The sequence below is a fragment of the Lithobates pipiens genome, unplaced genomic scaffold (genome assembly GCF_037356315.1).
Source record: "Lithobates pipiens isolate NorthernLeopardFrog02 unplaced genomic scaffold, aLitPip1_a1.2 Scaffold_18, whole genome shotgun sequence".
Classification (NCBI taxonomy): domain Eukaryota; kingdom Metazoa; phylum Chordata; class Amphibia; order Anura; family Ranidae; genus Lithobates; species Lithobates pipiens.
This window is the reverse complement of record NW_027507758.1, coordinates 371044802-371067749: the sequence shown is the minus strand read 5'-3', so window position 1 is coordinate 371067749 and position 22948 is coordinate 371044802. Positions and strand designations below refer to the sequence as shown.

The 22948-nt window shown below is 39.9% G+C and overlaps 1 protein-coding gene across 1 annotated transcript in view; it reads right to left on the bottom strand.

The window, feature by feature from the left end:
- Nucleotides 1–21723, bottom strand: part of NMUR1 (neuromedin U receptor 1) — a 98072-nt gene extending 76349 nt beyond the window's left edge. The window contains exon 1 of the mRNA XM_077487673.1: nt 21572–21723. The gene's annotated coding sequence lies outside the window, so the exon portion shown is untranslated. The remainder of the gene's footprint in view (nt 1–21571) is intronic.
- Between the last annotated feature and the right edge of the window lie 1225 nt (nt 21724–22948).

Here is a 22948-nt window from a genome sequence, read left to right as displayed (position 1 = left end):
TAAAGCCTTCAGACACATTAACCAGTTACAGTTTACTGTATATTGTTAAAGATTGAAGAGATTTCTTAGAGGATCATTGAGTTTTATTTTAATTACAGAGGTAGTAGATGAACAATCTGAAATCAGTCTGCAAAAATAATCACTTATTACAAGCTATCTGGCTTTACAAACATTTTCCATTAATTCTGAGTAGAACTGTCCTCTACACAACAGGTTACAAACTGCAGTGACAAATGCATCCACTAAAGATTTCTATTTACGAATGAGGACATAATGTATGGTCTGCTAGCATAGGCAGTCTATCAATTTTTACTTTTAAATCCTCTTAAATCCTGATATACTCCCTCTCTTTATAAAAATCTCTTCCAGCATGCATCTGAGCTTTTATTGTTTGAGTATTGTTCTGATTTGTAAGCTTACTATGTATACTATTTGACAGTTATGTTTTAAAATTAATGAGAAAAACAAGACAATAGCAATTGTATTTATTCTCAGTGGTATTATTTATTGCACTTGTACTCTTTTTTTATCTTTGTTGGTTAGATTAGCAAATTAATTTCACACTTGTAATAACATCAAGTTAAGTGCTATTTGCACCCACCTATTAAAATACACATATTTTTGTCCACTAAACACAAGCTTGACTGCTTGATACACTAGTGATGCTGCAAAACTGAGATTGCTGTACATTTGACCTCATTTTGCCAAAAGGCATGTCCATATGAAGCATTTTGCTGCAAGCAGTGGGACCCATCATATCTTCATTAATGCACACAATTACTTTAACTAGTTTCTCTCTCAACCAGAACGATGGCATATTTTGATTTTCTTTGTCCTAGCATATCTGATTTGCCACAGTGACAATGGTATCAAGTGTTTCTCTGAGGTACTAAATAAGTATGATGCTGCAGCCTGTTTAACATTTGTTTTAAAATTGCTTACTATTAGGTACAATCTGGCTTTTGAGGTTGGAGTTTTCTTTAATTTACCTTTGAATAGGGGCATTATGTAAGTCCCTAATGCTCAACTTGATTCCCAAGAGTCTTGGATACTTGCTGTGAAGCTCTTTACAGTCAGTATTGGAGAACATTTAGAGGCTAGAATGACAGTGATCTTTCTCTCTCTCCCCTAGTGTGTCTTCAGTCTCCAGATATCCCTGTTGTATGTCTGCAGTCTTTGGTCCTCTTCTCTAGTGTATCTGAGGTCTCTGACAGTATTCTGTCATATACTAAATAGTATACCCTTTGTCAGCTGTTAGGGGCCACAGTTGATGTCCCACACACTTTGTAAATCAACAACCAATGATCTTAGTAGTACAACCCCAATTCCAAAAAAGTTGGAACGCTGTGTACAATCTACATAATAACAAAATGCTATGATTTGCAAATCGTATAAACCCATATTTTATTTGCAGTAGAACACAGAAAACATATCAAATGTTTAAAGTGTTTGTTACAAAAATAAATTAATAAATACATCCTGTTCCCTTAAAGCATGGACAACAGCACATTGCTTGTACTGTGTAATCTGGCCCCACTGTATAACTTAAAAACTTGGCTGATCCTGCCTGGTTCTGCCCTCCCCTCTGTAAACTGACCATGGTTTATCATGGCTGCTGAGCCCTGACACCATGGTCAGTTTACATGCCTCTGTCATCCGCAGCTGTCCTTTCTGCTCTCTCAGTCGTCTCCCCCCTCCCCTCCCTGTCTGTCAGCTCTATCCACTCCTCAGCCCTCCCCTCCAGCTGCAATCATAGCTATATTATATTTATACTATCTCATCTGTTATATAATGCTATGTATCCCAGTGCCTGTGCTGTGTAAAAAAGATGCAGATTTCTACCTTATCTCAAAGCGTCTCAGGGTGCTCACGTGGCTCGTCAGAATTCTACTCTCTGCTCTTCTCCTCCCCTTCTCCTGGCTGATGTCAGCAGGAGTTCTCGGCACCTCCCCCTATAGCTGTCAACCGGGGAAAGGAGAGAGCCAAGGAGTCACATGAGCGCCAGGAGACCCTATGAGGTAGAATAGAAATCTGCATCTTTTTTGTATAGGACAGACCCTGGCATTATATAACAGATGGCATAGTATAAATATAATATAATAGCTTAACAACCACTTTAAGCCAACTAACTAAACTAACTAAACTAACATGAAAATGTACAATTTTATGAAAAAATAAGGCTATTTTAATTTTTATGGCACCAGTACGTCTCAAAAAATTTGGGACAGGGCAACAAAAAGGCAAAGTAAGCAGTACTAAAAAGGAAGAGCTAGAAGAATATTTTACAACTAATTGGGTTAATTGGCAACAAGCAAGTAATATGGACGTGTATAAAAAGAACACCTTAGAGAGTCAGTATCTCAGAAGTAAAGATGGGCAGAAGTTCACCAATCTGTGAAAATTGTCAAACAATTTCAGAATAATGTTTCTCAACGTAAAATTGCAAAGACTATATATATCATCATCCACAGTACAAAATATGATCAAAAGATTCAAATAATCTGCAGAAATCTCTCTGTGCAAAGGACAAGGCCAAAACACAATATTGGATGCCTATTATCTTGGGGCCCTCAGACAGCACTGCATTAAAAACAGGCATGCCAAACCTGCACCAATATTTGAAGGATGCTATCACTACTATTAACCAATTGTTCCAGGTCCTTGTACCTGAGGAACCAAAACCTTTCCTATTGGGGATCCTATGCGATCTCTCGGTTGATGAATTCCCTAAACAAGCCATAGCTAGGGTTTTGGACTTCCACTGACCCCGACCCCCCCCCCTTAACGATGGATAGACCAAATGGGAGATACCCTTTGGCTAGAAAAATGCATCTTTCAGCATAGGGGTAGCTTTAGTAAATTTGATAAGTTATATAGTTACATAGTTAGTAAGGTTGAATCAAGACACCAGTCCATCCAGTTCAACCTGAATGAGGGTCTACAATTGTCCCTATACCTGTATGTTGCACACTCACATCGGTCCCTACCCTCAAGGAGCCCACAATCCAAGGTCCCCATTCATACAGGGCCGTCTTTAAGGCGGGGCAAAAGGGGCAGCTGCCCTGGGCCCTGTCATTGTTGTGGGGCCCAAAACAGCTACCTTATACTTGCCAACTATTTAGGTTTAAATTTCCTTGTCCCTTGAAGTTTTATTCTTGTGATGTGTCCCGATATCTCAGTCTGAAGTACTGCTACTAATGCTGCCCAGCTCTGCCCTATTGTTGTGTGCAGATGACTCACCTACAGACCCTGTGTTTACTTGTAAATAACCGGCATTAGTATGTAAATAGGGGCGACAATACTAAGTAAATAGCTGCGGCTGGCAGCATCGATATGTAAATAATGGCAGCATTCCTATGTATATCATGCTCCCCTGCTGTGAGGAGGTGATGTGCTATAACCTCTAGTAACTAATCAGTGAGCCGTAATGTGTGCTGTAACCTCTAGCAACTAGTCAGTAAGCAGTAATGATATGCTGTAACTGCTGGAAACCAATCACAATTGCTGCCTGATCTGATACAGAAAACTGATTTTAAGTCTAGCTGCTATTTATTGTATGTCTCAGAGTAGGTGGAGAGGGAAATTGCATGGGGGGGGGGGCCCCAAGAAAATGTTTGCCCAGGGTCCAATCTATATTAAAGACGGCCCTGCATTCATATGCTAGGGCCGATTTTTGGACAGAAGCCAATTAACCTACCTGCATGTGTTTGGAGTGTGGGAGGAAACCAGAGTACCCAGAGGAAACCCACAATGGCACAGGGAGAATATGCCAACTCCAGGCAGGTAGTATCATGGTTGGGATTTGAACCAGAAACCCTTTTTACTGCTAGGTGAGAGTGCTAACCACTACACCACTGTGCCACTCCAAGTTGTGGGCTCCTGGGTTGGACACACCAGGCCTTGCAGACTTTATTATGGAGTATCTGAAAATTGGCAGGGCATGATAATATCTCTGGTATGATGGTACCCAAGGGCAATGGGGTATATATATATTTGCTTTACTATGTACATGTTTTTTGGTTTTTATTTTTTCTGTTCTGTGAGGGTTGACTATTATACTCTGTTATCTTATTATTAAGATACATTAGTGATTCCAGAACATTATGTTTTAATGTGCTGCATATGTTAAATATTATGTAATGCTGGCACAATCTAATTAATAAAACCGTATTTGAGATAAAAAAACAACAAACCCATGATTCTGCGATGGACATCACTGCATTAGCTCAGGAATATATCCAAAAATGACTGTCTCAGAGCACAGTTTGCCATGCCATCCAAAAATGACAAGTAAAGTTCTATCATGCAAGGAAGAAGCCATATCTGAACATGACCCAGAAATGCAGCCACCTTCTCTGGGCCAAAACTCATTTAAAGTGGTTTGTTGCAATGCGGAAAACTGTTCTATGATCAGACAGACAAATCATAATTTGACATTCTTTTTGACAACCATGGGCGCCACGTCCCCTGGCTTGCTATCTGCTCTCAGTTCAAACGCCTGCATCTCTGATGGTATAGGGATGCATTAGTGCATATGGAATGGACAGCTTTCACATCTGGAAAGGTACCCTCAATGCTGAACGATATATCATGCATCGTGAAATGAAAAATTTGACAAAGAAGACCCAGGACTGTTGAGCAGTTAGAATACTGAATCAGGCAAGAATGGAACAACATTCCTCTCCCAAAACTCCAATAACTGGTCTCTTAATTTCTCAGACATTTACAGAGTGTTGTTAAAAGAGGAAGGGATGCTACACCATGGTTAACATAGACCTGTCCCAACTTTTTTGAGATGTGTTGCTGCCATAAATTTTAAAATGATCTTATTTTTTTCTTAAAATTGAAAATTTTCTCAGTTTATATTTTGTATTATGAATAATATATGGGTTTATGAGATTTATTATAATGTCGATTTTACAAAACTTTTTTGGAAATTGGGATTGTGGTATAGTTTGGAGTTCACACCTTCTAAGGCAGGGATATGCAATTAGCAGACCTCCAGCTGTTGCAAAACTACAAGTCCCATTATGCTTCTGCCTCTGGGTGTCATGCCTGTGGCTTTCAGAGTCTTGCTATGCCTCATAGGACTTGTAGTTTTGCAACACCTGGAGGTCTGCTAATTGCATATCCCTGTTCTAAAGTTGAGGCCCCCTACACCTTGTAAATCAACAACCGATGATCTCAGGAGAAGTATAGTTTGGAGTTTGCGCCTTCTAAGGGGCCAGAGTTGAGGCCCCCTATACCTTCTAAGTCAACAAACGATGCTCTTAGTAGAAGTAAAGTTTGAAATTCAAGCCTTCTCCATCAAACACTAGAAATGTATTATATTTGCAACATCTAACACAACTCAACCCTGGGGATGAGGTTTGGGTTTGCCAGTACCGTGGGTTTGAGATGCATCCTTCTGGCTCAAGATTTGTGGCCATAGCAAATTTATGTATGGAATTAGGCAAGAGAATTTTTAAGCCATAATACACTGCATGGCCTTTGAACTAAGGCCATAAGACTAGGGCTGGTCATACATTGAGTATTTTTATTGTTCAACCAGCAGGTTGAATAAAAACATACACAATTCCCTTATCCACATGTGTATGGGGTACTCACTCCTCATGTGTCATTGTGTTTGGAGTGTGGCACTGATTGTTTGGAAACAATCCGGCAGGCTGCCATACATGGATCTAAATCCCTCTGGTCCCTACTGAATGGGCCAAATTTCAAGCAATTGTGGCTGCCTTTAGAAGGCCAAATAAGGAGGCTTTTGAATAAACCAGCTCCCTCATTTTAAAAGAGGGGAAGGGGACAGAGTAGCCATAGTGTCAGAAAATTGGAAGGTATTGCAGGGAGAACTGACTAACTGCTTAGGAAAGATTGAACTTACAACTTTTTGGTTTTGCTACTTTTTTGATTTTATTATTTTTGTTGTTATTGGGGGATTTTTGTTTTTCATTTTATTTGGTTGATTTGAGGTCATCATTTTTAGCTGTTGTCCCCTCAATAGCAGACTTTTTTGTTATTGCTGCAAGACTTTGTGGGGGAATATTGGCCTTTATTTTATGTTGATAGGGTCTTTATTTTAGGCTAAATTGCTTTTTGTCTGTTTTTTACTGCAAGGCTTCCTGTTCAAAAAAGCAGGCTTTTTGAAGTGTGGCATGCTCAAAGTGGAGCATTCACTTGATACTGGACATCTATTTTTGAAGCTGTCTATTGTTCCCAACATGCAGATGCATCATCACCAGTTAAAAGAAAAACAAACTGCAAGAACAGCGTGACCTAAACTATCTCACATTATATTACTTACATTCACTCCACCCCCTAGCCCCATAGATAAATCAAATTTTAGGTATACACCAGTTAAAAATATTATCCCTGATTAAAGTGTGGCCAATTCTACACTGCTGTGTCCTCTGCAGTATCTTAGTCCTTATAGCAAAACACCCACCTGTACTTTTTTTCCCTGTCCTCAACATGCCGAGCAAGCACTGGAAAGTAGGGAGGGGCATGCACAACACATTTCAAAGGCTCTGCCTTCTTTTCCAAGTACAACACAAAAATTAAGGGAAACGGCTTTTAAACAAGCAGATAGAAGCTGCCAATTGCATTTAAACAGGGTGGGAGCAGAGAAGGAGCCAGTGATAGAATGACAGTTTGAGCTGAAAGATCGTGCCAGCGATACTAGTAATTAAACCAGGGGCAAAAAAATAAAAATAACCGGTGAATTATCATGGCAGCAAAATGCATAAATACTTGTATAAAAACATATATGAAAAAAGAGAAGACAATTCAATATAAAAAAATATATAAAAATAAAAGAAGAATAGGTGCATCATAAAAAGAAAAATACATGAATTAAAAACATAATACACAGTGTGAAGTAAATGGTTCCTAAGCATGTTATTTAGATGATTTTTGTGTTTTCACACATTATATTATTTTTTTTGCAAGGTAGTGCCCAGCTTCACATACCGTTTTTTACAGTAATTTGCCTATTAGACCTAAAAAAAAGCCAGGATTTGACACCAAGAATTGCCACCCATACCCTCCAATAGGATTTGCCTCCCAAATCAAAGAAGCACATTTGCCCATCACTACACAACACTTTTGTGAAAGTAGTAATACGACAACATCACTTTTTGACCTTTACAGATACGGGCTGATTTACATTTAGACAAAACAGACAAAGTATACTTAAAATTTGTCTTTGTTTTGTGCATATCTATATCTCTATGTCTTCTGCTCTTTGTAATGTACACAGCCCTTTCTCCTACCTTTAATGCACCCTGTTATCAATGCATATCCTGTGCTGAAATATAAGCACTGTACTTGGCAATGTCATAGGTCACCCATTTACTGTAATCTTTCTTCTATGCGTGATGCACACAGCTAAAAGCTTGGACCTAGTAAAGTATAGGGGTGAGATCTATTGCATCACCAACAAACAACTGGATGTATGTTGAGTAAAAGCCTCTTAACAACCATATTTTAGTCATGCACCTGACATGAAATACTTAGCACCCCCTCCTCCCAACCACTACCACCACCATCTCAACTATTCCCATCTAATGAATAAAAGCGATTGGTTCACATCATACAACTACAAAGGGGCTCTCAAATGTGCAGTAGTAAGCTACATATTTACCCACATAGATATACAGATGGCTTCCACCACATTTAACCCTTTCTTCTTTTTTTATAATCAATATGTATTGAATTTTCAGACAATCGTATACAGTATGGAAAAGAAAAAACAGAGCATTACAAAATAACAACAGAGAAAAAATTAAGACACTAGAAAAAGTGACACGATCTGTCAGTATAGGATAGATAGAAAAAAAAGAAGAAAACTAGAATAGGTTAAAACTACAACCAGTCTCTAAAGCACTTGGGAGTGGGCCTCCCATCCATGGATTGGGAATGAAATCAGTAAATCCCAGCAAAAAATTACTGGTCAGCTTATAGCCAGGCCAGCAGTAAAATCCTGTGATACCCCATTCCGGTTATATATTGTACAAATATGGTCACATATTTGGTGCAGCTAGGGTGACTGTGACCCAGTAGACTCGCCCATTTCCAGAGTACAATTCATCCATCCAAACCAGATGTCTAAGAAATTGAATTGCTGTTCGTTATTCTGACTGCTATAAACCCATGTCTCTGCCTCCATTATCATCTCTACCTCCTTGTGCCAATCCTCCCGTGTGGGCAATTACTCTGCCGCCAGTACCTAGAATAAGGCAATTGACTGCATTCAGTAAATTTGGAGTGACACTGCTTTGTATGATTTTAAAGAAGATGTCACAACTGAGTATAAAAGAGAAGAGAGGCGCCTCTACGTGTAGCAATGCGGTTACATTTAATGAAGGTACAATATTTAGCAACTCATATGGTTGATTATTAAAAGAGGCACATCTAAGTATGCAGGCATCCGGGGAGTTGCTAAATGTTGTACCTTCATTAAAGTGGAAGTAAACTCCCCTATCGTTTTCAGCCAAGGAAGCTGCCATCTTTGCCTCCATTTAATCTTCAACTGCTATGGTGCTGCACATGTGATTCGTTATGACACCAGCCATTGGATGGTTTGATAGTTTGGCTGAGAGCACAGCCAATGTGCAGTTAGCATTCCCGGCATGCCTTTTTTTTTTAACTGTTTAAATCCATGGGTTTACTTCCACTTTAAATGTAACCATATTGCTACACTTAGAGGCTCCTCTCTTCTCTTTTATACTCTGAAGCTCCTGCTGGAGTTTGATTCTAATCCCCTTGTGGAGGCTTCCATTTGTTGATGGACATTTTATGCTTACACAACCTGGTCACATAATCTTTTTATATGGACTTTAAACTGAAGGACTTATGAATAAATGGTTGTGGAACGAATCATCTGAGCTTCCATTATTTCTTATGGGGAAATTCGCTTTGATATACAAGTGCTTTGGATTACAAGCATGTTTCTGAAACGAAATATGCTTGCAATCCAAGTTTTTACTGTATAACAATTTTACTCAGCCTTTACATTATAAAAATGATCAACAAAAATAAAATAACGGAAGGGCATAATAAATAAACTATTCTGACCAGCAACAGAAAAATGGTTTCAATTCAGAATTGTTTTTTCTTCTTTCACTTGCAGCCCTCTTTCACCTTCTATAATTTGTTCTGTCATCCTATTTCCAAGTTTTCAGGTTTCTGACACCTGCACAATGGTCTGAAAACTGAACAGAACATTCTGAAATCTGTCAGGGAACAAAACCAGGACACCTACCTTTGACAAGGGGTTATTTCTGTGTCTTTATCTTTTTTAGCTCATTTATTCTTAACATAGTACAAATAAATGTACCTCCAACCTGTCAAACATGTCTGGCTGCTCACAGTGGTAAGGCATAATTTTCCTGTCCAAAATGGCATACCCTTAAAGCAATATTAAACCCCAAAACAAAAATATTATATATTACCGTTTACCAATTCATAATGTGGTGGCTGAATTAGCTTTCTTTTTGGCTTTTTTTTTTTACTTTATGATCACACGGTGATCTGCCAATAATACACTTCTGGTCTTAGGTTTTCTCCACTCTGGGTGCGGGAGCAATGGGGACACCCTTGGACAGCGGCATTGTCAACATGGGTTGACAATAGTGTTAGATGCACTAGAAAATTTAAAGTCGAACTCCAGCCAACACACTTTAGGTGGTTAAAGCAACAGTTTCTTTCTTCCATTTGGGATAAAGGTTTTATATAAAAGCTGTTTGTGAAAATCGCATGCTAATTATAAGTGTAGACTGCTGCACTTTTATCACTCCTTGGATACAAAGAGATAATGGAAAAAAATTGAAAATGTAAAAGGTTGCACAGTGTATCAACTAGTGGTAAATAAAGAGTTTAATAAACAAATGTCCATGTGTCTCAAAAACAGGTGGTCTGTTTTCATCCGACCTCCATAGAGGACAGAGGGGCTTTAACCAACACTGTATCCTGGCCTGGGCCGACAAGGCCCAGGCCCAGGGCAGCACTTTGCAGGGGGCAGTACGGAAAGAGTCCCCACTGGCTTGCGCTACACTGTTAATGTTGCACCAGTCTTATGGGGTGGACTGGGCTGAGAGGCAAATTAGTCTAACGTCCCCATAAAGCGGCTGCACTGCTTCTGGCATGCGGGCCGCATTCCGCAACTGTTGGGGGGGCTTCTAATTTTGACTGTCCTATCATGCTGGACCACAAACCTTCCTCACTGTGCTATATGTTTTCTGCTGCACCATTGGCATGGTTATATCTTCTTAGTCCTCTCCATAAAATTATCAGAAATTTGTGCTTAAAGTAGAACTATAGGCAACACTTTTTCTTTTTTAATTTTGTCAGTTTATTTTTTAGCATCCCTGTCCCATTGCAGAGATTTCCCTTCACTTTCTGACCCATAGCCAAACAGTAAGTGAGAGGAAATCTAGGAAAATTTAAGGGAATCCATTGCCGCCCCCCCCCCACCCCCCAGGCCCTCAGAACTAGTGTCCCTACTGGAAAATTTCAGGGCAGGTCTTAAAGCGCAGAGCTCCACCGTAAAAAAATATTAAGAGCCAGCAGCTACAAATACTGCAGCTGCTGACTTTTAATAAATGGACACTTACCTGTCCTGGGTGCTCGCGATGTCGGCAGCAGATGACGAGCAATCGCTCGTCTCTCAGCTGCCCCAACCACCATCCTCTGTCAGGGAATCAGGAAGTGAAGCCCTGGGGCTTCACTGCCCGATTCCCTACTGCGCATGCGTGAGTCTCGATGCGCATCTTCACTGGTCCCCGTTGTGTTCTGGGAAGTGTGTGTTTCCCAGAACACAATGGGGGGGGGCATCTGTGGCTATTCTGTGGCTATCTATATCCAGAAGGGGGTGCAGGTACCTGCATTATACAGGTATCTGCACTCCCCTACCCCCTGAAAGGTGCCAATTGTGCCGATTAGGGGGTACACAAGTTTAGTCAGGCCTAGGGCAGCACAAAACCTAAATACACTACTGGCTTTAACTGCTGAGCAAAACGGAGTCCGTATATGGACAAGGCAATGTTACTCCTGCCCCTGCTTTTGAATGGTCCCCAAATGTGCTTATGTGTATATCATCTACAACTCATTTGGATACACTAAACTGAAAGTCATTTTATTTATTAATCAAATACTAGATATAATAAATATATTCTCCTTAAATCAAGGTTTCACCCAATAGTAGAGGGATCGCTTGGAAGCTTCAGACAGATGATGTCTAGCGTGACGTCACCCTTCTGCATACCTGCCAACATTTTGAGATGGGAATGAGGGACACCTACTAACAAATGTATGTAGGCATAGAACACATCCCATTAAAGGAGAATTAACCAAAAAAAGTTTTTTTTTTTACCACTACTTTTCCTTTATATTGGCTTTTAAAATTTACAAATGCAGCAATTTATAATTTGTATAAAAGGTTTAGCACTTGAAACACTTTTTGAAAGATACAAAGTGCATTTTATTAACAACTATATAGATCAGACCAAAATGAGGGACAAATGAGGAGGAAAGAGGGACAGAGGGACATTGTTCCAAATTGGGGACAGCCCCTCGAAATCAGAGACCGATGGGAGCTATACTGCTGTGTTTTGATCAATGTGGCACATGTATGAAATATCAGCAGGGGTAACAGTTTCTATGCTTTCTTCTGATTTAGGTCACAGTGATGTGACTTTTTGCACTCAACACCACTCTGGAATAAGGAGGCAGATTGCAGCTGAACAGAGGAACTGACACTTCATTTGTGTGTCAGACTGAGACCATTTTTTTTTAAAGTTAGAGGTCAAAGATATTTTTATACAAATAATAAGCTTTTTGTGAATTATATTTTCAACTCTCTCTCAAATAAAACAAATCCCTGCAATTTGGTAGCAGGTGTAACTGTGCATTGCAGAGGAAACTGAACTGTGTACTTAGCAAATGCAAGTAGAAAGATAGAGCTTTTGGCGCACTACAGAGATGTCAGGTCTGTGTACTTTCAGAAGCATAAAGTGTTGTGTCGCTTAGAGAGATATCTGTGGGTGGGGAAGCTAAAGTATGCACAGGAGATGGTAGACAGAGGATGAGCTGGAAAGGTAGAGATGATAGAGAGAAAACAGACTTGTGTACTTTACAGACAGAGCTGTGCATATAAATAAGGGACCTAGTACAAATAAGACACTAAGGGGGTTATTTACGAAAGGCAAATCCACTTTGCACTGAAAGTGCACTTTGAAGTGCAGTTGCTGTAAATCTAAGGGGTAGATCTGAAATGAGGGGAAGCTCTGCTGATTTTATCATCCAATCATATGCAAGCTAAAATGCTGTTTTTTATTTTCCTTGCATGTCCCCCATCGGATCTACAGCAACTTTACTTCCAAGTATACTTTCAGTGGATTTTCCTTTAGTAAATAATCCCCTAAAAATAATTTTTAACCTTGGTGCATGACAGCCATATGTGACCTTATAAGTGAGATTATGGTTATACTTTAAATGGAATTATACAGGTTTGTATATTTTTTTCATTATGTTCAAAAGTAAAAAAAAAATCTAAAATATGATTTATTTATTTTACTTAAAGATTGAAACATTGCATGTGAACATTATGCAGTCTTCTTTCCAGCCAGCAGGCACTGTTTTTTTTGCTCCTTTTCATGTTTTCCCCTTACCTGCTTTGTTGTAAAAAGCCTCTTGAGGTTTAAATAAAATATACAACTGCATCATTTTTTGGTGCCTCTGAGGATTCAATCCAACAAAGACAGATGAAAAGCAGGGAGCTTCTTTTTCAAGAATAATAATGCTATAGTGAGATGGGAGAAGGAGCTGGGACAGCCTAAGCTCCTTTCGTATGGAGGATAAAGCTCTAAAGCTGGCCATACACTGACCATTTTAACAAGGACCGCATGAATTTCAATCAGTGTGTGGCAGTCCCCACTTGACAGAAGTCATTCATTTGTTTGACTTCTGTAGTTCAAATCAATGGCTGAACAAAAAATACTAAGAGTGTACTGCCATTTTTAAGCTAATGTATAAAATGTCCATCTCTGCAAGATTCCAGGAGAAAAATGATAAGACCATGTGGGTTATTTACTAAAGGAAAATCCACTTTGCACTGCAAGTGCACTTGGAAGTAAAGTCGCTGTAGATCCGAGGGGAACATGCCAGGAAAATAAAAACAGCATTTTAGCTTGCACATAATTGGTTTATAAAATCAGCAGAGCTTCCACTCATTTCAGATCTACCCCTTAGATTTAGAGCGACTGCAATTCCAAGTGCACTTTCAGTGCAAAGTGGATTTGCCTTTCGTAAATAACGCCCCATAACTTGATAGCATAGGCTTCTAGATTGTAAGCTCTAACGAGCAGGGCCATCTGATTCCTCCTGTACAGTAATAATTGTATTGTAACTGTACTGTCTGTAGCGTTGTAAAGCGCTGCGCAGACTGTTGGCGCTATATAAATCCTGTATAATAATAATAGATGTCCTGCAGACCTACACGCAATGGATCCAGCATGGCCGGCTTTATGTTGAAGGTGTCTCAAAGAGGGTGGTGCAATGACCGACATTTGAAGCAAATGCTCTTCTATTACACCCTCTTTTGGGACATACCGTAATTCTGGAAATCTGTATTAAAATCATAGACACTGGCAGGGTCAAACTTTTCTCTTCTAAGTTCATCACCTCTGTCTGCCCCCCCACCCCCCCCACTTTTTTTTGTTTTTTTTAACTTGGTCCTTCTTGTTCTCCTATATTTCTATTTTTTTCCAGTCCTTTGTTGTTTTTTTTTCTTTTCATTTTTTTGAGAGACAAGTGAATTGGACACGCTTTACCAGTGATCAAATGGTCCTATGAGGCAATAGGGCTTGTCATAATGCAACAGTGTTTTTTGAACATTTTCAAACAACATGGTCTTGTGAGTGGTTGCTTTATTGTGCTGTAATCACTGGAATTTCTTTAACAAATCAACTGATATGTATCACTAACAGTTTTCTCCCTCATTCAATTGCCTTTTTATTTTCTGCAAAGAGGAACTGCAGTTTGCTCACATAATTTGTAATAAAAACATCTTTGCCATTCTGGAGCTTCCCTCCAACCACTAAGTATATTATTTTATATATACTGTGATTTTGTACTTGCCAAATATGCTGCAGAAATCTCCCTGCACTAAGTCTGGCTATAACCATTTTAACTGTGGGAAGCTGAAGCAGCTGCCTGTTCACTTCCTGGATTTACACAGTCACACAGAGGTGCGCCTCCAGCTCTGCAGCTCTCATTGGCACTATTATGACTCATCTCCCCTCCCTTCCTCACAAGAGTGAGAGAAATAGAGCTGTGCATGATGTCATAAGCCTAGGCTTTTTTTCCAGACAAGAAACAAGAAGTGGGCTGTATAAGGTATTAACTGGCAGAAAAAAATGTTTTACTATCCAAAGTTAAAGTGGAGTTCCAACTGTGAATTATTTTTTTTATTGTTGGATGAATATCTTCATTTTAAAATACTTATTACTAGCACTCACGTTTCTCTTTTTAATGACTGCTGGATTGACAATTTAATTGACCAAGATATCTTTTATTGCTTCTTCTTGGCACTTTCCATCTTGCTTGTGGGCATGTGAAGCCCACAAGCACTATCTTCCGGGCTCTGGTGTAGCTGAGCGACCAGCATGCACTGCCCGTTCTCGTGCATGCGCCGTACACTTCTGACGCTGCCATCACAACGGGCGTCTTGGTTGGAAGTGCCCATCCCTGTTGTGATGGCAACAAAGCCCTCCGCGCTGCCCACTGACTCCTGGGAAATTACGACAAGCATCTCCCAGGAGCACTAGCAAGCACGGGCACCGAGGGAAATGACGTCAGGTGCCAGGGAGAGGAAGAGGCAGATTCCAAGGCACCCCTTAGCAACAGACATGAAAACTTCAGTAAAAAAAATTTAAAAAATTCTAAATGTTGTTTATTGTGTTTAATGCTGCTAAATAATGCAAACTTAATTTTATGGGTGGAACTCCGGTGTAAAACAGCAATTGCAGAAGATTTAATAGATGGAAAGATGAAAACATGACTGAAGTTCCACTTTAACCACTTGACGTCCGCGCTATAGCCGAATGGCGACCACAGCACGGACCTGAATTCCCGGGAGGCCCTCATATGAGGCCGTCCCTGCTCGCTGTGCACGTGTTTGGGGGTTCTAATGATTTTATAGCAAAAAATACAGATTTTTAAAAACAAAACAAATGTCAGAAAAAGCCAGGGTCAGCATGTAGTTATATATAGAGTGTTTGGAGAAAATACCACATTTGGTCACTAGATGGAGCTACAAATCGTAGAAAATTTCATATAATCCCCAGCTCCATATAGTAGCCATGGTGCAGTATTTTCCCAAATCACTCTATTTTTATGAATGAATAACACTCAACCTGTAGAAGGAGAATGTTCGATGTAGCCTATTCACACAGAGCAAATGTAGCTTCCCTGGGTGAACAGCTATGCAAACTCACCCCAAGTCTCTAAAGAGCACCCTCAGGTGGTGGCCATGACTGGTGCTTTTACAACAAATGAATATAGGACAGAGCCAACCCATACTGCCATCATAGTGAAATTTTTAATTGTCTGCCTGCAAGTACAAATGCATAATTTTGAGTGACAGTGTAGTTTTAGAGTTAGTTTCAGAAGGTTAACAGATAGGCTTAGTCTAGGGTTTGATTGGGACAGATGTGCCCCGAAATATCACATTTGGCATAAGGAATGGGACAAAGTGTTCTGTTGTCACAAACACTTATTTCCAGAAGCAAGAGAACATACTAGGAGACTATAAAATAAATTGGCATGGACAGCAGCAGTGCTCACAAGTTGAAGATTTTATCTTATTGCTTACTAAAGGACAGACTACAACACTTGAGAAGAGCAAGGACATGAATCACAACAACTTTTTACTATGAGGCTATGGGGGTTATTTACAAAAAGGCAAATCCACTTTGCACTACAAGTGCACTTGGAAGTGCAGTCGCTGTATATCCAAGGGGGACATGCAAGGAAGATAAAAAAAACAGCATATTAGCTTGCACATGATTGGATGATAAAATCAGCAGAGCTTCCCCTCATTTCAGATCTACCCCTTAGATTTAAAGCAAATGCACTTTTAGTGCAAAGTGGATTTGACTTTCGTAAATAACCTCCTATATTTTTTAGGGCGAACTGACTTTTGCTGTCATTACCAGGAACCCATCTCCAATAGAACAGAAGCAGGATTGCTCTTGGTTATGCAACCTTGTTTTCATACGTGCTGCTGAAGAACTTTATTGTGAGTAAATGCAGTTTTTGTTAGCTGGAGATATCAGGCTTACACCAAGCTGCTTATGCATTTATACAATGATTTTTCGTTAGGTTAGGAGAGATTATTATTGGCTTATACTTTGCAAAAAACCCATTAATTATTATTTTATTCTCAAATGCTTTACACACACTGCCAATATTAATGCAATGAAAAAATGTGTGCATTGAAATTCAAACAGTTTTATTCAATAAGACAGGTCAAAGAGCAAACAAAATTATATTTTGCAGTCAACTGTTGATTTTCCGTATTCAGATTAGTAAGTAATAAACCCAACTGCTATACCTGCAGAAGTATAAAAGTCTAATGATGCCAGGTGGAGGTATTGTCTCCTTGAAGGGGAAAATGCTACTTACATTTCTATTGGTATATTTTAGTTGGCTAGTGCACCTAATTCCACATACACACGACTGGACTTTCCGGCAGAAAAGGTCTGACGGTCTTCCCGACGGAGTTCCGACCGAACGGACTTGCCCACACACGAACAGACCAAAGTCCGTTCGTTTTGAACGTGATGATGTATAACAGGACTAGAAAAGGAAGTTCAATAGCCAGTAGCCAATAGCTGTCCCTGCGTCGTATTTGGTCCAATTGACCAGCATACAGACGAACAGATAAAAATTGATTTCTTTGGACAGATTTGAAACATGTTCTATTTCTAGGTCCCTCTGAAAAAAGTCAGATGAAGCCCACACACGATCGTAATATCCAACAGAATGATTCCATCGGACCTTTTCTGCGTAAAAGTCCGGTTGCGTGTACACGGCATGACACTACCCTCTCCCTAGATTGACAATGATGCTGTCCAAAGGTGTCTCCTATGTTCCTCCTTTTAGAGTGGAGACACCCTAAGCCCTTGTACACACGGTCGGACATTCAGAAAATGTCTGATCGGACTGTGTTGTTGGATAATCTGACAGTGTGTGGGCTCCATTGGAATGTTTCCGTCTGAATATCGGACAGACAAAGTTTTAGAGCTGGGCTATAAAACTTTCCGACAATATGATCCGATCGGACTTTGTCCGATTGTGTGTAGAGAATTCCGATCGGACAAAATGCCACGCATGCTCAGATAAAAATTCCTAGACCAAAGCTGAACGTAGTCCCGTCGTAACGAAATAACGTCATCACGTTACGTACGATCGAAATTTCTGACAACTTTGTCCGACCGTGTGTATGCAACACAAGCTTTGGACAAAATCAGACGGATTTTGTTGTCGGAATGTCCAACCGTGTGTACAAGGGCTAAGACGGGTGGTACATTACTTGCTTATCAGGTGAAAAACATTTTTTTTAAAACGCCTAAAAAAAAAACAAATGTAACCACCACATTAAACTGTTTGCGTATTTAACACCGCTTTAACTACAAAGGTGGTCGTGCACAAAATCTGATTTTATTTTGAACAGTTTGGGCACAAATGTGATAAAGTCTCAGTGTGTATGGTATATGAATGATCAGAGCAGACTTCTTTGTAACACAGAAGATCCAGTAAGGTGGAATATTTTGTCCGATTCGGTTATTCCTTTCCACTAATATGTGACTGAAACAAACACAAACGATAACCTGGCATTTAATAAAAAGTTGAAAAATGAAATCCAATTAAATACAATTTAGGGAAAAGTCTAAAGAACTATTTTCTGCATGCTTCTAACCCATTTACTGCCCTGTTTGTTAAATCAGACAAACTCTGTTGTGGTTGATGAATTTTGAACCTCTGAAAATGATTCAGACCATGCAAACTATGCCTGCTTGGGAGATATTGGAGTATTACTACTAAAATGTGTGCCTGCCACTTGTATGACAAAACACACTTAGAAAAGGAAGCAGACATTGGGGGTTATTTACTAAAGGAAAATCCACAGTGCACTTGGAAGTGCAGTCGCTGTAGATCCGAGGGGGACATGCAAGGAAAATAAAAAACAGCATTTTAGCTTGCACATGATAGGATGATAAAATCAGCAGAGCTTCCCCTCATTTCAGATCTTCCCATCAGATTTAGAGTGACTGCACTTCCAAGTGCACTTGCAGTGAAAAGTGGATTTGCCTTTCGTAAATACCCCCCATTGTCTTTGTGCATTGTGCCATCTACTACAAACTGATTATACAGGTAGAGATTCAGAAGCTGATTGGATCATTCACGTTACATATTCCAAATACTAAGAAAGGACTTACTTGTACAAGAGAAAGCCATTATTTCATAAACTGCACTTAAAATGTAAAATAACCTGTTGTTCAAACAGTGCAGCACACATAAATGTCACTGGTAATAGTATGATTACAGTTACTGTATTATTTTACCTTTTCAGTGACATTATGAAGGAAACAATAGCAAAACTGTAACAAAGTAAACATTTATAAGATGTGATGACTAGATGTTAACTTTAATGCAGAGATTGCATTTTTGTTTATTAACAGTCACTTTGCCTTTTAACCAGATTGTGTTTTCTCTCTTCATTAAAGATAATTGGAAATATCAATTATTGTGGAAGTCATAATGAATCTGTATTAGATTTGTTTTGAAAATGTCTTTTCTTTTAGAACGTTTTATAAAAGCAACATGTATTAATTTAATTATCTGCTACAACTCTTCCATTACAATAAAAATAATACAGTATATGCATAAAGTCACATACATACATTTCTGTACAAGTCAAAGCATTGGACTATCTATCTATCTATCTATCTATCTATCTATCTATCTATCTATCTATCTATCTATCTATCTGTCTATCTGTCTGTCTATCTATCTATCTGTCTATCTGTCTATCTGTCTGTCTATCTGTCTATCTGTCTGTCTATCTATCTATCTGTCTATCTGTCTATCTGTCTGTCTATCTGTCTATCTGTCTGTCTATCTATCTATCTCTCTATCTGTCTGTCTATCTATCTATCTGTCTATCTGTCTGTCTATCTATCTTCATTAGCTGCAAGAAGACCTTATAATACAGCATATAATACAGCACTTCTGCAAAGGGAGATATAGGAATATCCCTACCAAAATATAGAAAGTACCTGGCACTTGTATCACAAAACACACGTAGAAAAGGAAGAAGACTTTGTCTGTGCCTGTGTGCCTTGTGCCAGCCAATATAAAATTATTATACAGATACTTTTCCTTTCAGAACTTTTTTGTATCTATTTTTTTTTTATAATAGTAACAGATGTTAGTTTAATTATCTGCTAGAACTCTTCCATTACAATACAAAAAATACAGTGTATACATGTAGAAGTCACAGATACACAAAGACATGGACGATCTATCTATCTATCTATCTATCTATCTATCTATCTATCTATCTATCTATCTATCTATCTATCTATCACTCTTTCTCTCTCTTTCCCCTATATCTTCCTCTCTCTCTCTGTCCTACTATCTAGTTTCCATCTTTCTCCATCCCCTCCCCCTATATGTATCTCTATCACTCTATCTAGGCTTCTCCCTCTCTCTTATTTATCCATCTACCTTACCCCCCCCCCCCCATTTCTCCCTGTATCTCTCTCCCCTATTCACCCCCCCCCCCCCATCTCTTCCTCTACCTTTCTTTCTCGTTTTACTATTTCTCTCTCTCTTTCTTCTTCTCTCTCTCTCCTATCTCTGCCTCTATATTTCTTTCTCTCGATCCTATTTATCTCTCTCCTACTTCTCCCAATATCTCCCTCTCTCTCTTATCTATCCCTCTATCTTTCTTTCTCCCCCCCCCCCCATCCTATCTTGCTCTCTCTGTCCTATTTCTCCTCCTTTCTCTCGCTTTCTCCTATTTCTCTCTCCCTCTCTCTCTCTCCTATTTCTCCCTCTCTTATCTCTCTCCACTCTATCTCCCCCTCCCTACAACCTCTCTTTCTTTCTATCCCCCCTCCTCACTCTCTCCCCTATCTCTCTCTCTCCCTCTATCTTTCTCTCTCTCTCTTTCTATCCCTCTCCCCACTCTCTCCCCTATCTCCCTCTTGCCCTCTATCCTTCTCCCCCTATATCTCTCTCTCTCTCTTTCTATCCCTCTCCCCACTCTCTCCCCTATCTCTATCTCTCTCTCTCTCTATCCCCCTCCCTACTGTCTCCCCTATCTCCCTTTCTCCCCCTATCTTGCTCTCTCTCTATCTCTCTCTTTCTGTCCCTCTCCCCAATCTCTCCTCTATCTGTCTCTCTCCCCCTATCTCTCTCTCTTTCTATCCCCCTCCCCACACTTTCCCCTATCTCTCTCTCTCCCTCTATCTCTCTCTCCCTCTTTCTATCCCCCTCCCCACTCTCTCCTCTATCTCTCTCTCTCCCCTATCTCTCTCCCCACTCTCTCCCCTATCTCTCTCTCTCCCCCTCATCTCTCTCTCTCTCTCTCTATCCCCCTCCCCACTGTCTCCCCTATCTCCCGCTCTCCCCTGTCTTTCTCTCTTCCCCTCTCCCTCTCTCTCTATCCCTCCTCCCCACTTTCTCCCCTGTCTCCCTCTATATTTCTATCTTTCTCTCTCTCTCCCTCCTCCCCACTCTCTCCCCCATCTCCCTCTCTCCCCCTATATTTCTCTCTCTCTTTCTCTCTCTCTCTCTATACCTCCTCCCCACTCTCTCCCCTATCTCCCTCTCTCCCCTATATTTCTCTCTCTCTCTGTCTGTCTCTCTATCCCTCCTCCCCACTCTCTCCCCTATCTCCCTCTCTCCCCCTATCTTTCTCTCTCTATCCCCCCTCCCCACTCTCCCCCCTATCTCCCCCTATCTTTCTCTCTCTCTCTCTATACCTCCTCCCCACTCTCTCCCCTATCTCCCTCTCTCCCCCTATCTTTCTCTCTCTCTCTCTATACCTCCTCCCCACTCTCTCCCCTATCTCCCTCTCTCCCCCTATCTTTCTCTCTCTCTCTCTATCCCTCATCCCCACTCTCCCCCCTATCTCCCTCTCCCCCCTATCTTTCTCTCTCTCTCTCTCCCTCCTCCCCACTCTCTCCCCCTATCTCTCTCTCTCCCCCTATCTCTCTCCCTCTCCCTAGACACTCACACATTTCTGGACAGAGAACTTTCTAACAAAGACAGAAATCCTTATTTTCTCCACTTTATACCATCTGCAGCAGAATGTAAAACAGCTGACTTCCATTGTATTACAGTGCATTACAGTGCCATCGCCGATATTTCAGATATCACAAGTAACATTACTAGCAGAAATAAGAACATTTGCAGCACACTGAAGATTTTAAAGAAAAAGTAAATGGATGCAGTCTATTCTAAGCTGTAGGACAATTAGGAGTGACAAGTTTAGGAACCTTACCTGAGATAGTAGTGATGAATGAGTCCTTAATGTTCTTCACATGCTTCATTGAGTGTGACTACACCTCAATCTATACACAGCTGGATGAGTGTGTCCACATCGTGCACAGACCAGACTGTGCCCATCGCTCAGCCTCTCCACCTATATATCAGAGCTCCAGCAGAGGGCGGTGCTGCGCTCAGAGGACAGCCCCAGTGAATGAGCTGGCTGCTGTGTGCCCTGTGTGCAGTCATTCAGTTGTGTGGGTGAGGAAAGCAGCACGTCAGGGAGAAGCTGCTTGTGTGCTCTATGCAAAGGCAGTGCAGTGTTCATATATACCTATATGTATCAGTACACCTACAATAGAGTGTCTGTGTGTTATCACCTATAGTGCTGTAACACTGCATGGGTAACTAAGGCATTCAATGTGCTGCTAAAATCATAAATGCCTGTGTGGGTCTGTACAGGGCAGAGGGATCAATCCCTATTCTCCAGGCTCTGCATAGTTTTATGACATATGCATCATACAGGGCTCTTTATAAATAATTTTTTTTTTTTTTTTTTTAGTTTTTAGTTTTCGTTTTGGATAGAATGGGGAGCTGTCACATTATTATTATTATATATTATAATATTATATTATATGTATATATATATATATATATATATATATATATATATATATATATATATATATTATTCTATAATAATAATTTTTTATTTTTATTTTTTTGCTTTCTGTGTCCCCATTAGTAAGATATGTTCTGTTTACATTCATCACAAAGTAAAAGTGAATAAAAATTCAACATTTTTGGCAGTCGCTAGACAAGAGGGAGAATCTTCTAATGGGGACACTAGATCTGGTCATAACCTTACTTTGAATGCATTTCCTCTCCCTTCCTGCTGGGCTATGGGACAGGAAGTGAAGGGAAATCTCACCAATGGGACACAGATGGCAAAAAAAAAAAAAGAAAAGAAAGGTTGTAATCCTCCTTTACTCCTTCCAACATGAAAAAAAAAGGTTTTGCCTTTAGTTCTACTTTAACCACCTGAGTAGCAGCCTGTATACGCCCCTGCAATACCTGGCCATGTTCAGCTTTCATGCTGTGATATTTTGACTGATACCTTACTCCATCATGCAACACTGTACCCAAATGTTTTTTTTTTCTTTCATAAAAGTTTTATCGAACCATAATGGTGTGAAAAGCAAAAAATCAAAGCAAACATGAGGCGTACATACAGATTCATGGAAAATGAAAGGGCATATCCAGAGCTCCAGAGAAATATAGCTTAAAAAACATTACACTAGAGGTCACATATAACTGGAAATAATGCCTCATACACACTATCAGATTTTCTGCAGATTTTTGTCTTCAGATTTACCAAAACCATGTAGTGGAA